Here is a 17581-nt window from a genome sequence, read left to right as displayed (position 1 = left end):
CTCTGATATTGTATCCAAATCAAATTATTACTGTATAACTCGGAAAATGTCTATAATCTCACATTTTCCTTTTTTATTTAAATATTCATTGCAGATAACATCTGCTTGGAATGCTAGCCTTCTAAAAAAGCATCAGCGTCACCATGGAAGTTTTATCTCCTACCAAACAAATGCGAGACCATTGATCTAGTGCACCATTGTTGCAGCTGTGGTCGCACTATGCATTTGACAGGTTGAAACCTAAATGTCTGACAAACAAGGTAAAGCTGTTTTTGATGTTACTGTTCAAACATGAATATAAGAGAAGTCATGATTATTTCATTAAATGAACTGGAACATCACACTGATAGCAGTGTTCTTCCCACAGATCCCCACTTTCTGCTGCTCTTGCTGCTCCTCCTGCATTTTTATTATTTAAATTAGATCCAGCACTATGTAAAAAAAAAAAAACATAAAAAAAAAAAACACGCAAATGGGATACCAGTGCTGGGTTGCCAAATAACCCAGAAATGGACTGTATAACCAGCATTTTGTGTTCTATTTTTTTTATCAGTTGTGTACATTAGAGTTTTATCTTTCTAATTCAATGATGAACTGCCTTTAACTGTCATTTTGCATTATTGCATTATTAAACACACTGTTTTCCTAATGAATGTTGTTCACTTTGCTTTGACTTAAAGCATTTTGTTTAAATAAAGGTGACTTGACTTGACTTGACTTACATCTAATGATGTTAAATGAACGTTCATTGCATTATTTTGGTATCGTGTGTTACCATAATAGTTTTTAGTATTTGTGTGAATGACACTGCGCACCTTCTATCTATAAGTATTTCCCTCCTCAGCTTTTGGAAAAGCTACTTGGGTCATCATGTGACTTTCTCATCACCACCTCTTTTGGTGGTTATCAGTGTATAACTATGGTTCAAAACAGATTAGTACTTAAATATGTTGGTATATTAACATTACATCAGTTAATGAAGTAGTTTATTATTATTATTGTGAGTTTAAGTTTTAAGTCTGCAAAACCAAAAATGTTGCTACCATATATTTTATAATGAAGGTCTGGCAACCAACAGCTGTCTGTATTTTACCGTAAATGTCACTTTTTTATTACAGTGCAGATAGACAGACAGACAGATCAATGTTCAGACAGGATGGTTTATGTTATATACAAATTATTAAAAAGAGATTTCTAAAATAAATAAAAATAAAAATAAAAAAGCTTAATTGCACTGCAAAAAAATCTTCCTAGATTTCCTTTTTCCGTTTAATATTTTCTTCTTTTTTGGGATGAAATGTGACCTGAACATTTCTTTGTGAGATTCACTCATTTATATTTCCCTGTTCTACATTCTATACTTTGTCTAACTTGCTACTGATTTTGTAATACAAAAGGAACATTATTTATCAGGCCAATAAAGCACTAAAATACACTGCAACTGAGAAAGACAAAGAATGATGGATATAATAGAGGAAGCAGAGTCTGTCTGACTGAAGGAAGGCTGACTGATTAAAAATCTGCCAGCTTGTCAAAAATGAAATATCCTGACAGAAGCCCTGTAATGAGGCCAAAGAAACATGTGCGTATAAAAGAGAGAGCTTTAAGCAAATCCGGTCACAACTGGCACATGATTTATTCAGTGCGGTAGGGCGGGGCGTATTAAGGATTAACTCTAAGATTGAAAGCGCCACCTGAACCAGAAAGAGAGCTCAGCTGGTACTTTCCCCACCTACCAGCCGGCCCCCGCTCTCCTGCCGTCCCAGAGGCCCCAGGGCGTGTGACTTGAAGGGCCGTTAATTGTCACCAAACACAGCTTTAATCACATTCCCCAGGCCTCCCGCCCTCTGGGGCGTGACTAAACCTCAACCATGCCGCTGACGCGTGCAGTCATTAACACTGGGTCCCATATGTTGCGGACAGTCCTGGCGAGGTCCCATAGGGCTCTGTCCTGGGCCGGCTGCAGAATTGATGTGTCCGGGGATTACACGTCACGCTCTAATGAATAACTAAGTGGGTCTACCAACAAACCGGTGCCGCACTGTTACCCCTCCTCCCCTTTCATTAGTGAAGCCCCGCCCCTAAACCAAACACGCCACCTCAGGCATACTTATGCCACGCTTAGCATATGGCGGTCACACTCAGAGGCGAATAAATAACCCTTCAACCTCCCAGGATGCCCCGTTCCTGTTTTTCCTCCTCCCGGTCTCATTTGTCCCCATACCCCCAGCGGTCACCACACATTTAATGCTGTCTTGCTGGCAGATTTTTATTGTCCTACTGCTCTGAAGAAAAGAGGGAATGTGTGAGTGTGGATGGGTGTGTGAAATAAGGGGGGTGCGAGAAGACTGAATGAGAAGTTGCCATAGAAACGGAGCCACACTGCTCTGCCGCAGTGAAGAAAGACAGAAAGAGAGAGTTGGAAGAGTGAAAATGAGAATGGAAGGGGGAGTGAAGGAGAACAGCGGAGAGGACTTGACAAAATCCCTGCAGTCCGACGAGGAAGCAGGGAAGGAGAGGGCTGGGACATCGAGAGAAGTCAAAGAGGAAACGAGTGAGAGTGAGTTTGTGTTTGCGTACGTATGACGACAGTTGATGCAGAGGAGGGTCACTTTGTCAGCAGTTGTGGAAAAACTCTGAGACACCAGCAGTTAAGGGGGAAAAAACTGGTATCTCTGTCTTTTTCAACAAAACTGATAGTGCTGAATGTCACTGTCGGTTGCCAGTTGTTTACGTCAATTCATAACATCGCCGGGGGGAATGAGAAAAGTTACACTTGGTTATTATGCTGCATTTTTACTGTTCTGATAACTATCCAATAATGAAAAGACCAAATGTAAACGTCTTCCAATATGCATTCGATAGTAACTAAATCACTCAAATCACTTTCTGAAGATGCAGCTAGAGCAAATGTAAATGCACCTGGTTGTTCGGGTAAGGGAGCAATCACAAATAAGACATGGATGAAATACGCAAAACTTTTGTTGTAACATAGGGAAAGTGAACAAAATTCCGCTGTTAGTATTAGCGTCATCGCAGACGCTAACATTTATATATACCATGGGAACAGGGATCAAATTAATATCAGTATTTGCAGGGACATATTTATATGGCCAAGTGTAAATTAGATGTGCATATGCAATCAGACTGCAATCTTATTCCAAATATGTTTGTGTTTGTAATCTTCCATTAAAATGTTGTAAGTCACTCCATCTCTGAAGCGTTTTTTTTTTATTATTAGTATTATTGTTTGTCTCTATGTACATTTCAAACCCTCCCTTACCTGACAAAGGCCAGTTTTCATGATCCAATCCATCTCTAGTGGATAAAGCTAGGTCCAATCCTAATTCTCATTAAATATGCTCTATTATCAGAAAAAAAAAAAGATACGGTACACATTTAAACATTATTTACCTCTAAAGGGTGCATTTTAGTACCTTGAAGGTACATATTTGTTCCCAAAATGTACATATTAGGACCTAAATGGTAAATAATGTGGATAGACTGACACCCCGAAAGCTTTAAAAACATCTATTTGTATTGATATTAACAACTGACATTAATAATTGACTACTTATGTCTTAAATTTGAGCTCTAGCTAAAACTTCCTAACTACTATGGTTCATCTATAGAACCATTACCATCCATCATCTATGGCTACAGTACTTAGTACTTAGACACTAGCAGCAGGTTCTGACAGATATTTAGTTAATAAGACAATTTATTATACACAAATTGTGTGGATTTGTCAAATTTCTTTGGGTAATGCAGCTTCTACATTACGGTGAAAACTTTGATTAAACAAGCCCCGTAACCTAGACAGGAAGGCACGCTTTGCCTAAAGACTGCCAGAATGACACCCATGAGCACATTCATCTGAGCAGCAAACCCTCGAGGATGGGAGCAAGGCCTGCTGACAGCTGTCTGGAGACACGAGGGCTTTGTTTACCCAGTTGTGAATACGCATTGCCACTCGAGAGGGTGTAAACAGGGATAAAGCAGTGATTTAGTACAACCAGACAGAAAAGGAAGAGAGACGCACAGTCAGTAATCTGTACTCCTGTCAGGCACAGCACTGCAAAAGACACAAACTTTCTACTAAAGTCCAATCAAAGCAGGATTACAGGTGTAATCATTCTAGACTCAAATTTTTATAAAAAGTGGTTTACAAATCTCTGTAAAGCACAATATTTGGTCTATAATTGCACCGACTGACCTCTTTGCATCCACACAGAAGATAAAACCTGTGTACGAAGATGTGAGGACCATAAATAGAAAGCTCTTTACAAGAAACACTATTTTTCCATGCTACCAAAACAATGCCGGGGAGCAGTAGCCTTCTAGCACAACGGAAGAGATGCGCTTGACCACGAGTGGTTTCAAAGAGTGAGAGACGATGGTAAGGGTAGAATGGAGAATGAACAATAAAGTGAGAGAGAGAGAGAGAGAGAGAGAGAGAGAGGTGCTCTTAAGTACTTGCCTTCAGCTTTCAATTATTGATGGATTCAAAATGACAGAACACACAAGAGGAACTAAAGATAAAATGCAGAAAAATATTATTTGTTGGGGAGGGACCACCTACTGAATACACCGACTTCATTTACATAAATCAGAACACTATACTGGATTTTAGCCTTATTCTGATTATGCATGCATAATCCAACCACAAAAATCCCATTTAGCAACATTCATATTACAATAAATCTGAATAAAAGATCCAAAACATGCCTCCATAAATCAGAATTTTGGATCATGTAAACACCTTATTCTGAATAACCACTGTCATGGATTATTGATTTATATCTGCGTATGAGCAAACAACAGTAACTGGGGGTGTATATATATATATATATATATTTTTTTTTATATTGTAAAGTGTAATTTATTCCTGTGATGCGCAGCTGAATTTTCAGCATCATTATTCACATTATTGCAGTCACAGAACTTCAGTGTCACATGATCTTCAGAAATCATTCGAATATACTGATTTGCTTCTCAAGAAACATTTATTATTATCATCAGTGTTGAAAACTTAAACTGATTAATTTTCTTGTGGAAACCATGATTTTTTTTTTCCTTTTTTTTAGGATTGTTTGATGAATATAAAGTTCAAAAGAATCTGAAGCATTTATTTGAAATTAATATTTCAAATTATATTATTAGTTAAATTATAAATGTCTTAATTGTCAATTTTTATCAATTTATACAATTTATAATAACTATTAGTAAATTACCTTTCAAAATAAAGAAAAATAAAAATGTACTGTAAAAAAAAATAAAATAAAAAAAAAAAAAATAAAAAAAAAAAAGCCAGATTTGCATAGCGGATGCATAAACTTCTTGTCAGAATAAAGATGGACCTTAATTGTAAATATCAGGCAAAACATTAAGTCAAATGTAGAGTGTGAAATTGCAGTGAGAAAAAAGTGATCACTTGCTGTTGATTGGCACAGTTGTTAATTGCCCGTTGCATGTTCCACATGTAGGTGGTGCAGACAGCGGGGGACGCTGCGCTGTTTAACACAGACAGGATCGATGAAGAGAGCAGATGAGATTGAAGAATTAAGTGGCAGTGAGGAGTGAGACGACTGGGCTGGTTGAGAGGGAGGACCGGTCATACAGGTCCATCCCCAGGGAGGAAAACCATGTCTCTGCAGTCATGCGAGTCCTTCCCCTCCCCCTTTACTGGAGCACTTGGATCTTCCGCATGAGGGACTATCCCATCCACTGTATGAGGATGGTTGCATCACACAGCACTGCACAACACCGCCATCTACTGGCAGAGGCAGAACGCCATTCTCTCCAGAGACAGCTCTCCAGGCACAGAGCGGCTGGAAAACCTTCTAAGCATCTTCATTTTTAGTCATCTCACACTCACTATGTAAAGGCTGTTCCTAACAGCAAGCAGGGAAATGTATGTTGTTTGGATTTGCTTTTGAAATTTTGGATTTCATTTAGAAAAAACAACAACAAAAAACCTCGATGGAAGCATCTCATGCATCTTTTGCTGATATGGAAATCCCAGAATGCCTTGTGACAAGCCCATCTGATGGTGGTTGGAGTCGATGGAAATGCTACAGTGTATATAAGTACATTTTATTGATGACTGGTTGTTCAGCAACAAGCTAAAATCAGACTCAGATGCAATCAACGGTGAGCAACAGTTTCTTGTGTGCTTCCTTTGACATACAGTATTCAATAACAGGTTCTTAATGTAATATCATTGCTTTATCTTTTTATTAATTTACTTAATGGAGACCAAAAGACTACATCAGTCACCCAAATCAATCAAACTAATTTGGTGATATAAATAGTTCAGCCTCTAAATTCAAAAGACAAGTTCTTCCTTTTCTTGATTTGTTTGGGACACAGGTCTGTACTTTTTTAATAAGTATTTTGTAATTATGACTTTTCAGCATTGATTTAATTAAAAAAAAAAAAAAAAATCAATGGAAGTTATTAAATTATGAGATAAAGTCAAAATTATTAAATAAAACGGTAACAAACTAATTCATAATTATGATATCAATTTTGGAATGACTTTGTATGTCAGTTTTACCTTTTTTATCTCATAATTTGGACTTTTGATTTCATGATTATGACTGCGTTTTCGTAATTCAGTTTCAGCATTTTATGCCACAATTATGATTTGCCAAAGCATTTTTATGTTTAAATAACTGAAAACAGTTTTGCCTACAGACAGTAGTGCAAATATACTTATTGTGACGGCTAAGTTTCTACCGTTGTGCAGTATGTCCAGTCACGACGTCGGCCCTTGTGCTCATGTTTAGGATCAGTAATTCGAGGTTTCATGTCTCTGCGTGTTGCCTAATGGCATGTTTACACTGACAGCAATTAAATCTCTGGAGGTCGACATCTCGACGGTCTGTTGTTTGGTAATTGTCGTTTCTATGTGATTGCTGTCTTAAACTTGTGTAGATCATGACAGCTGCCCTGCCTGCACTCCCATTGGTGGTTGCTCTATCATCTCTGTGTGCATTTGCATAAAATTGAATGCTGCCCAACTTTACGTTTGATGTTTATGCGTCAGCAGCTCTTTGCCTAAGTAGACAGTCGACAGCATTATGTGTGAGTTTATTTGCATGAGCGTACCTGAGCAGACCAGTTCCTGCTCCATCACCCCACAGCCCAGCACCTCCATCTCAAAGGAGGGATGTGTGAAAGGGAAGTAGCAGTCCACCCAGCTGATCTCCAAATCTGCAAGACAGAAACAAACAGATGGAGGAGAGCTAGACAGAGGAAGTGCGAACATCACTGGTTTCTTACCTTCCCCAAAAAGTTGTCGAATGAGGTGCATGAGAGCCTGTTTCAGATCGAACTACACAAGTTTGACGACCTCCAGCGTGTGTGTCTCCTGTTTCTGAGGCGTGTGGCAGCCATCGCTCTCAGACAAAGACAGCTCCTCACCATTCTCCACTCGAGCAAACAGCTATCATAGAGTGAAATGTTGAAAACAAATGTGTATATTTAATGACATTCAGAAAGATTACGTTAAGATTTTAGCATGACTTCTTTGACACTTGTCCTTCATTACAGACTGGATGCTTTAAATGAACAACTTTTTCTACACAGATAAGTAGAAGGTTCTGGCAGGTACAGTATGAACTATAGAGGACTGCTTGAAAGGTGAAGTTTTGATACTTAAATACTTTCTTCTATCTCAGTTTAAGAAAAACATCTCTTCAAATCAACAACACAACTAGAATTTAAAAAAATATGCAATTTACTTATTTTACATTTACAGACAGAGGTCTTTACACACACACACACACACACAATTGCATAATAAATTAAAAGAAAATAGAATACAAAAACATTGTAGTAGGTAGGTAGATTTTTTTAAAGAATAGAATTAGAATCGTGAGTGTTAAAGTTAGAGGGTCAAATAAAGATGGACTCAGAAATTTTAATTTTCAATTTTAATTTAATTCAAATTTTAATTCAAGTCTTAAAATTTAAGGTTATTGAAATCTTCTAACGGTTTTTTTTTCTAGCAAATGGACAAAAAAAAATCTGTATTAGTGGTAATATTACATTACATTTAATATAGAATCTATTACAATATTATTAGTATTGATTACCATTATTAATAGAAACACAACCTTAAAACTGTATTTAAAAACTCTGCATACTATTTTCGCATTCATTATTCAAGAATCAGCTCATTTTAATTAATGAGAAAATATGTAAAAAAAAAATAAATAAATAAATAAAAAAAATTAAAGGTTTGAATGTTACCTTGTTGTTACCATACTATTACCACATTTACCCCCTTTCTTACTGATAATTTTTTTTTTTTTTGAGGAATTCTTTGAAATTTCAAATTACAAATGAACCACACGCCCCAGAAAAGATGGAAGTTGAACATATCAATGCATAAAATTCACAAGATCATATTATCTGAGTATTACCAGTATTAACCCCATTGGAATGAATGAAATGTAAATAAATTATTTTATCTTTATAACTAAGGATTTCTCAAAACCACTCCAAATTTATGAAACCAACATGTTTATTCCTAACAAAATAACATCAAAACAACACAAATGTTATTAAATCAAATACATTTATTTTTATTTTATGATTTATTTATTTATTTATTAGATTATAAAATTTAATAGATAAGCATTTTGAAACCTAAATGTACTCCATTCAAACATCTACACCTAGGAACCCCTCAACTCCGTTTTTTTTTTTTTTTTGTAAAAATAAATAAATGAAAACTATAAATTATGTTTATTCTGTGATTCTTAAGGTTCATCCCCTTGCCAAAAATTATGCATTTTTTTGAAATATATCTTTTCCAGGTCAAAACAGAGCTAAATGCATAACAGAGAATATGATATTATATATTTTATTATTAGTAGTAGTATTAGTTATTTTATTATTAGTTAAGTCCTGCATGTCACTTCATAAAAGTTTTTTGTTCGCTGGAAGATTGAGAAATTACAGCCTCAAAAAATAAACATGGAAGAAACTTTCACAATAAAATCCTTTAAGAGAAGCGATGAAGTAAATTTCTATGTCAAGTCAAGCCATTTTTTTGTCACATTTCCATTTTTTATTTTTTTTTTTATTTTTTGGCCAGGCGGTCCTTTTCCTCATTAAGGATACCATTTTCACCTCATGGTTTGAGAAAAGCTGCACTCCCTCCATCTGATGGAAGACAGGATAGTGGATGGAGTTAATCTCATCTCGTCTAAACACATCTCCAGCCAGTAGGAAGTGGTCCAGACCTGAGCGCACCAGCTCCTTCTGATGGGCGGAGGTGTGGGCCTGCAGCATGTGTGTGCGGATCAGGTAGTAATTGTCTCCTTTTTTCTGACTGGGATGGTCTGGAGGAATAAGCAGACTGTCGAAGTTCTGCTCCACCGTCCACACTGGACTGAGGTTGTCATGTACGGATAAGAGCGGGTTTCCTGTGCGTCCGATGTAGGAGCGGTAGAAATGGTCATTGATGCTTTAATAAGCCACAAGGGGTGGTGCGGCCGGATGTGAATCTTGATGCCAACTTTGGAAAATATTTTAGCTGTCACATTGGTCATGTCATCTCGCAGGCAGACATGGCTGAAAACTTCTGTCGAGTCTTGACTAATCCACGGCCAAGGAGCGGAGCCATCCGTCGATAGACCCCTGCAGGGAAAGAGTGAGTGGGACACGGCCAGGGAACACGTCCATTGGCAGTTGACCAACTCTGTTTTAGAAAAGTGTGGGAAATATTGTAAAATGCCATGGTAGCTGATTCATTAGTCTGTAAGTAAAGAGAGAAAAAAATTTAGTTCTGTGAACTCTCTATTCAACTGTTTCAAAGTGAATAATTAACAATGCTAATTAGGAATGGGAAAGCATCAGAGTCAACCAGTTGTGCAACTAATTAAGTGAAGTGAACAAGACATTTCTTTGCATTTATTTTAGGCATTTAAAGTAGAAGTGTGTAATTCTATTCTATGTATTCTCTTATCCAAACTGAATAAGCAAAGAAAACTTAGAAAAAGTAGTTTGTAGGCTAATTTTCCTGAAAAGATTAAACATTGAAGATTTCAAAAAAGTTTTGCCCTGTCTGTTGCTTATTTGAACATTCAACCAACTCGACATAGAAACAACAACCAATAGCATGAGTTTGGGACAGGACTATATGTTTGTCTGAACAATGGCAGGAAGGCTCAGAAAACATTTTTCATTTCCATTTTATAACTCCAGTCATTTCTCTTTTGAAAGAGTAGTATTTATAACTGTTATCATTTATTCATGTTGAAAACAGTTCATATTATTAATATAAAATAATTAATATTGTGTAGAAACCATGATACTTTTGTCCAGGACTTGCTGACTTAGTGTCTAGTGTGCTAAAAATCCCAAGTCGATTAATTGAAGTGAAGTAGAAAAGAAAATTGTACAATGCAAAATTTACAGGATTCCAAAAATGCCATCCCTCCTGTTAAAGGACACTATTTCTACCGCCATCAAAACACTGCTTTTGAAATATTCACTAGCTTGAAATACTGTCAGTCTTCAATAAAAGGTTACAGGCTATTTATTTAGCATATTTATTTGTTATATCTGTCAGTTTTCTTATTGAAGACCTGCACTTGTTGTCCATATATATATCGATAAGAGAAAACAAGTGAATTGTTTCAATGTGCTATATAACATTTCTTAAAAGGTTGTCTTTATAATTTTATGACTGCTTTTAATGATTCAATCAATTCCTTAGTGATAAAGCCTCTTTTTTTTTGTACTTCTTGAATATCACAATGTTTCACATTGACCAACCACCTACTGCTGTTGATCAGCGACCCGCTAATTTGTAGATTTTACACATAATGTTAATGCTACATAACAAATTAAGAGCAAATAAACAGACCCTGAAGTCATTTAATGGCTGTTGCTATAGCGTCCCTACTTCCTCTGTATTGCTCTGCCATTAAACGCTGTTGTACATGCAGTGGAGATTCTCAGCCATGTTGGGCTTTAGTCGAGCAGTGTGAGAGTTAGATTACATTACTGGGATGTCAGATGAGCTCATGCACAAGGGACTTAACCTAAGAAACCTCTGGTGAAATGTGCGGTGCTGTTCTAACTTGTGATATAGGAAGAGAGGCTCTGTGAGAGAGCTGATGGAAATAGCAGGTGAGAGCTCATGTCCTCACAGACAGAAAAACAGACGCTCACATCATTGTCTTTGCTGCCAGCACACGACACATTAAAGCGGGATCTGGTATCCGTCACACAGCGGGCTCAATCCGGGGTGTCACAATACACTGTGGATGTGATTTATGGGGAGTGCAGTGTAACTGAATTATGGGGGGTTCAGTCATCATCACCCGCCTTTGATTTCCTCATTTTGTCTGGTTTTCTCTGTTCCTGACAATCTCTGTCCGATTTTATTGTGTTACAAACACGCCAGGTTCCACCTCCACTCACTCACAGCGCATGCCATCACTGGAATACTAATCACTTCCAACTGACCCTCATCACGACCCAATCACATCAGCACTATAAATACCACACACACGCACTCAGTCAGCGTCCGGTCTCGTTCGCGACAAGGTCTTACCTGTATGCTAACTCTAAGGACTAACTCTTCCTCTACTTACCCCTCAACTACATCAAACTACAATGATTCCTTGGCTTTGCCAATTTCTAGAGACGGTTCATCCAAAACTACAGTACCATCACCAGCCCTCTCACCAGTCTCCTCCGTAACAAACCAAAATCACTCTCTTGGACTCCTGCCACCACAGAGGCCTTCCACACCCTCAAAGAAGCCTTTGCAACCGCTCCACTCCTGGTCCATCCTGACCCCGGCCGACCCTTCGTCGTGGAAGTCGACACCTCAACTACCGGAGTAGGAGCGGTCCTATCTCAGCAGCAGGGGAATCCCAGTCGCCTCCACCCATGCACCTTCTTCTCCCGGAAGCTCAACCCAGTGGAGGTAAACTATGACATCGGCAACCAGGAGCTGCTGGCCATCAAGTTGGCCCTGGAAGAATGGAGGCATTGGCTGGAGGGAGCCAAACACCCCTTTCTGGTTCTCACGGATCACAAAAATCTGGAGTATCTTCGAGTTGCCAAGAGGTTAAACCTGAAACAAGCCCGCTGGGCGCTATTCTTCACCCACTTCCACAGTACCATCTCTTATCGCCCAGGGGCAAAGAATGTAAAGGCCGATGCCCTGTCCCGGTGTCACGCCCCCGAAGAGAATCTTGAAGGACCCGAAACCATTCTCCCTGAAAGGGTCATCATCTGCCCCATTACCTGGTCCGCCGAGACCCTTCCTCCAACTGATCCTGCTACAAACACCCCGCCGGGTTGCCCACCGGGACATCAATACATTCCCAGGACATGGCGTACTCCACTCATTCACTCCACTCACACATCTATTGCCACTGGTCACCCGGGGGTCAATGAAACCCTCTCGTTGCTTAAAGAATGCTTCTGGTGGCCCAACATGGCCTCGGATGTCAGGAGGTACGTGAACGGATGTACAGACTGCGCCATATCCAGGAGCCCACGCCATCTTCCATCAAGCAAGCTCCATCCTCTGCCCGTTCCCAATCGCCCATGGTCACACCTAGGGGTGGATTTCATTACTGATCTTCCTCCTTCAGATAATAATACCTGCATTCTTGTCATAGTGGATAGATTTTCTAAATCATGTCGTCTTCTCCCCCTGAAAGGTCTGCCCACGGCCATGGAAATGGAAGAGTTATTATTTAACCATGTCTTCAGGTACTTCGGCATCCCAGAGGATATCGTCTCAGACAGAGGTCCTCAGTTCATCTCCCGGGTATGGAAGGCTTTCCACTCACTCCTAGGTGTGGCCATCAGCCTGTCCTCCGGATACCATCCCCAGTCGAATGGGCAGACGGAGAGGAAGGTCCAGGAGATTGGACGCTTCCTCCGTACCTTGTGTCACGGCCACCAGAACTCCTGGAACCAGTCCTAGGGTGGGCCGGCTACCAACCTCCTCTATTCCCCTGGTCAGGTGAACCTTCGGATGTCCCCGCCGTCGACTACTGGTTCCGGGAGAGCGAGAAGGTCTGGGATGCGGCACACCACCAACTCCAGCGGGCCTTACGCAGACGTAGAACGACAGCTGACCTTCGCCGATCTGAGGCCCCAACTTCCCAACCCGGTCAGAAGGTCTGGCTGTCCACCCGGGACATACGCCTGCGCCTGCCCTGCCGCAAGCTAAGTCCCAGATTCATTGGCCCATTCACCATCCTTCAGCAGATCAATCCGGTCACTTATAAACTCCAATTACCCCTTGAGTACCGGATTCACCCCACTTTCCATGTGTCTCTCCTGAAACCTCACCATCCCTCAGTCTCTCCTTCCACAGTACCTGGCGAAACCGAAGCCCCCCCTCCACTCCTCCTAGAAGACAGTGCGGCCTATGAAGAGACATCCTGGGCTCCCGGCGGCGTGGTGGACAACTTGAATATCTAGTGGACTGGGAAGGATATGGTCCAGAGGAACGTTCATGGGTCCCACGCAACGACATCCTGGATCCCAACTTACTTAACACCTTCCACTTCAATCATCCTGACCGACAAGCTCCCAGGAGAAGAGGACGTCCACCACGTCGTCGGGGTACTCGGCCCTCAAGAGCGGGCCGTGGGGAGGGGGGTACTGCCAGGTTCCAGTACTGCCAGGAGAGGGGGGTAACACGCCAGGTTCCACCTCCACTCACTCACAGCGCATGCCCTCACCGGAATACTAATGACTTCCACCTGACCCTCATCACGACCCAATCACATCAGCACTATAAATACCACACACACGCACTCAGTCAGCGTCCGGTCTCGTTCGCGACAAGGTCTTACCTGTATGCTAACTCTAAGGACTAACTCTTCCTCTACTTACCTCTCTCCAGCGATCCTCCGAAGATCCAAGTCTCCATCGTACGTGTGTGTGGTACACCTCCCACCTCTGACGTCTTCACCCAGCTATCACGGATCCATTCATCACTCTACCCAGCACTACCCACTCCTCTGCTTGTGCCTTAAATAAAACTATCTTTCTATTACTCCTCAGCCTCCCTGGTATTCTGTAACATATTGTTTGTAGCCTCTAAATGAAGTACTGTGGTGGTACAGTGAAGGTTTCAGATGTAATATCATAGTATCTGGTGATTGCCTTAATCATGTACCATAGTATTTACATGGTACAGATCTACTGCCATTGCATACAGTATCTACAAAATGTCATAACCAGAACCCTATAATGCCAAGACCCTTTGGCATGTGCCATTGCTGCACCATGGTATTCCTCATGGTTCAACTATGATACATGCTATTCCAGTGATATATTGAAAATAAAACAAAATTTTACTATGGCACCTTAAAGTAATTAAATTAATTAAAAGGAAGGCAAGGTACATCTATAGTACATAAAAAAAGAATAAAAAAAAGTGCAATCCCTGTGTTCCAGAACATGTGGACCAAGCCATAAATCATGGCATTACCGTGGTATTTCATGGTCCTTTAAATAATACTATGATACAACTATGGCATATGTAACTATCTAACATACATAAAAAAGGTAATATGGTAGCTTTGTTCATCTTCAGAACACAATTTAAGATATTTTGGAAGAAAACTAGGAGGCTTTTTACTGTCCCCTAGACTGCCAATAAGTTACACTGTCAATGTCCAGAAAAGTATGAAAGATGTTGTCAGAATAGTCCATCTCCCATCAGTGGTTCAACAGTTTTGGATGAAAACCGGGAGGCTTGAGACTGTCCCATAGACTGCCAAGTTGATAAAAATTTGCAATTCCAGTCATCCAAAACATGTGGTCCAAAAACATAGTATTACCGTGGTGTTTCAGGGTACTTTAAAGAATACAATGGTGCAATTTATGATATATGTGAAAAGAATCATTCTATTCCCATGTTATCTTTCCCCATATATACGGTATTACCATAATACTCAATAGCACAATTTCACTCACGCAAATGTATTTCAGTACTACGGTATATTTCAAAATACATTGTACCATGATCCAACCACACATTCGCTTTAAAAAAAGTACAATGGTACTTTTTCATGTATTTCTTTTTTTTTTATCTTTTTTTTGAACACATACCATGGTTGTGTCATGATATTCTTGGAAGTACATTAAAGGACATATACTTGGTATATAACATGGTATTACCATGATAGACCAAGGTACTTCACAGAATACCATGGTACAACTATGATGCCTGTTGACAGAGCCATGATATTCCCTTAATTTATGTATTAAACACTTTATTATTATGGTATTATAAGGTAATTTACTGTTAAAAATGGTAAGACTGGCACTTAAAAAAACATATCAGAAAAACATGGCACAACCACATATTTTCTTACAAAAGATAAAAAGTACTATCTTTTTTTTTTTTGGAGGGGGGGGGGGTATTCCTGGAAGTACACTGCAGTACATACACTTAAAAACAACAACATGGTATCACCATGGTAGACCAATGTAGCAGATCTGACCATGAATCAGACAAATTAAAGAGTTGATCAGGGCTGTGGTTTAAACTTGAGCCAAATTCCTCAGGAAGGCAACCGGAGGTCATAAATCAGTCCTAGTTCCACAAGTCAGAAACAAGTTCACCAACCAACTCTTTCACAGAACAGCTTTCAACATTAACACCACTAGAACAATCATTGACAATTTCAATTCAGAGAAGAGATTGTCAAATTTGGGGCAAGTAATTGATAGTCAACGCCGGACATCACGTGTAAACCCATGAGAGTACTACACAAGATCATTTGACTTCCCCCACCTAGCAGAACCAGACTGAAATTCCTAAGGGGGGCCTTTTAACCTCTGGTCTCCACAGAAATCTTTGTCAGATAATGGCACAGAAAATTGTCTTTTCTACATATATATATATGGACGAAAATGAACTCAAAAAGACTTATAAATGAATATCAGTCCATCACTTCACTCCTTATTCATTTATATGTAACCCACACATTTGACTATCATGTTTATAATCACTTATTGTGTATGTCTTTTAACCCTTTAGAACCTAAAGCTAAAATTGGCCGTTTTCACTCATTTTGTTTTTTTTGAGTATAGAATTAGAACATAATGTGGTATCTTCAAGTGTAAGGTGTCATTTTTTTCAGAAAATTATAGGCTTTCAGGAAATTACAGTTATTGTACATTATTTTGTGTAATGAGTTAGTAAATAGAATTTAAATAGACAAAAAAATTAAAAACGGGAAGAAATTGTACTGGTTTTTATTTAGGAAAAATCTGAAAACTCATGATCGAAAGAATCTAATGCCTCAATCTTGAAAAAGGAACTATAATACATATATACAAGTCTTTTTGAGACACTGGATTGCACAGTTTTCACTCAGGAGCCATTTGTTGTACTCCAGTTCTCCATGCGTTTTTGGATCCTTCAATCCAGTCATTTAAATGTGGTGCTCTCTGAAGCAGTTCCTGTCTAACTGCAAGCATAATCCCACATCACATTCCTTGCACTTCCATGGGGTACTCCTTTTGCATCATATGCAACTCTGTGAAAGGTCTTGAGTATCACTCACAGGAACAGGCAGATGATCGCATCTCTCTCGAGCTGCCATCCAGGGGAACACCTGTGAGCGGAGCTGCTAGCAGCTCCTGAAAGTTTTGCCGTGTCATGAGCTTATCATGGTGGACGGCACACATCTCTTTGTGTAAAATGAAGCTGTTGGTCACTGCAATGTCCAGGAAGTGCTGGAAAATGGTCACATATGACTTGTTTTATGGGGCACCGACTTGTTCTGAGCATCTTGTTGGAGGTATCAAGTCCCCCCATGTACTTATTGTACAGCTACAGCAGCGACCACGGCCCCAGCCCCTCTGAGATGGTGTTGTGTTCGATGTAGATGGCCCATTTGCTTCTTCATAGATAACTGGAGTAAGCCACACTGAAAAACAAAACAAAAAAGCAGCATGTATTACAAACTCACTATATATGTACATAAAAATACTTTTCATTATGAAGCAATCTATTAGTAAGAGAAAATGTGTACAAATAATATATAAATATATAATAATATAATAAATAAATAACTATAATAATAATAATACAATAAAATAATAAAAATAAAGCCTGCAGTTATTTACATTTGCATACACACAATCACACACACATACATGCACCTACACACACACACACACGCAAATATACAGATATAGACATAAATGCATGCATGCACAAAGTCACGCAAGCGCGTACACACACACATTTGCATACACATCATAGACTGTATAAGATACACACATGCACACATACACAAACAGATACACATGCACACAGATACACACAAACTGATATACACACACACAGATATACACATGCACACATTAGCAGTAGCACACACAAACACACATAAACATATGCACACATGCATGCACTTACACAAACATACATATAACGTTACACATACACGCACACATTCGCATACATACACACACCTTTACTTACTTACACACACACACACACAAACACACACACACAGATATGTCCATGCACTTACATACACAATTATGTATGCATACACAC

General features: G+C 39.3%; 1 pseudogene; it reads right to left on the bottom strand.

Moving 5' to 3' along the window:
* The window catches only part of LOC132123891 (phenylalanine--tRNA ligase, mitochondrial-like), a 139641-nt pseudogene that overhangs the window by 121717 nt on the left and 343 nt on the right, over positions 1-17581 (bottom strand).

This window comes from Carassius carassius, chromosome 42 (genome assembly GCF_963082965.1).
Source record: "Carassius carassius chromosome 42, fCarCar2.1, whole genome shotgun sequence".
Classification (NCBI taxonomy): Eukaryota; Metazoa; Chordata; class Actinopteri; order Cypriniformes; family Cyprinidae; genus Carassius; species Carassius carassius.
The sequence above is the reverse complement of the archived record's forward strand: the minus strand, read 5'-3'. Positions and strand labels throughout refer to the sequence as shown.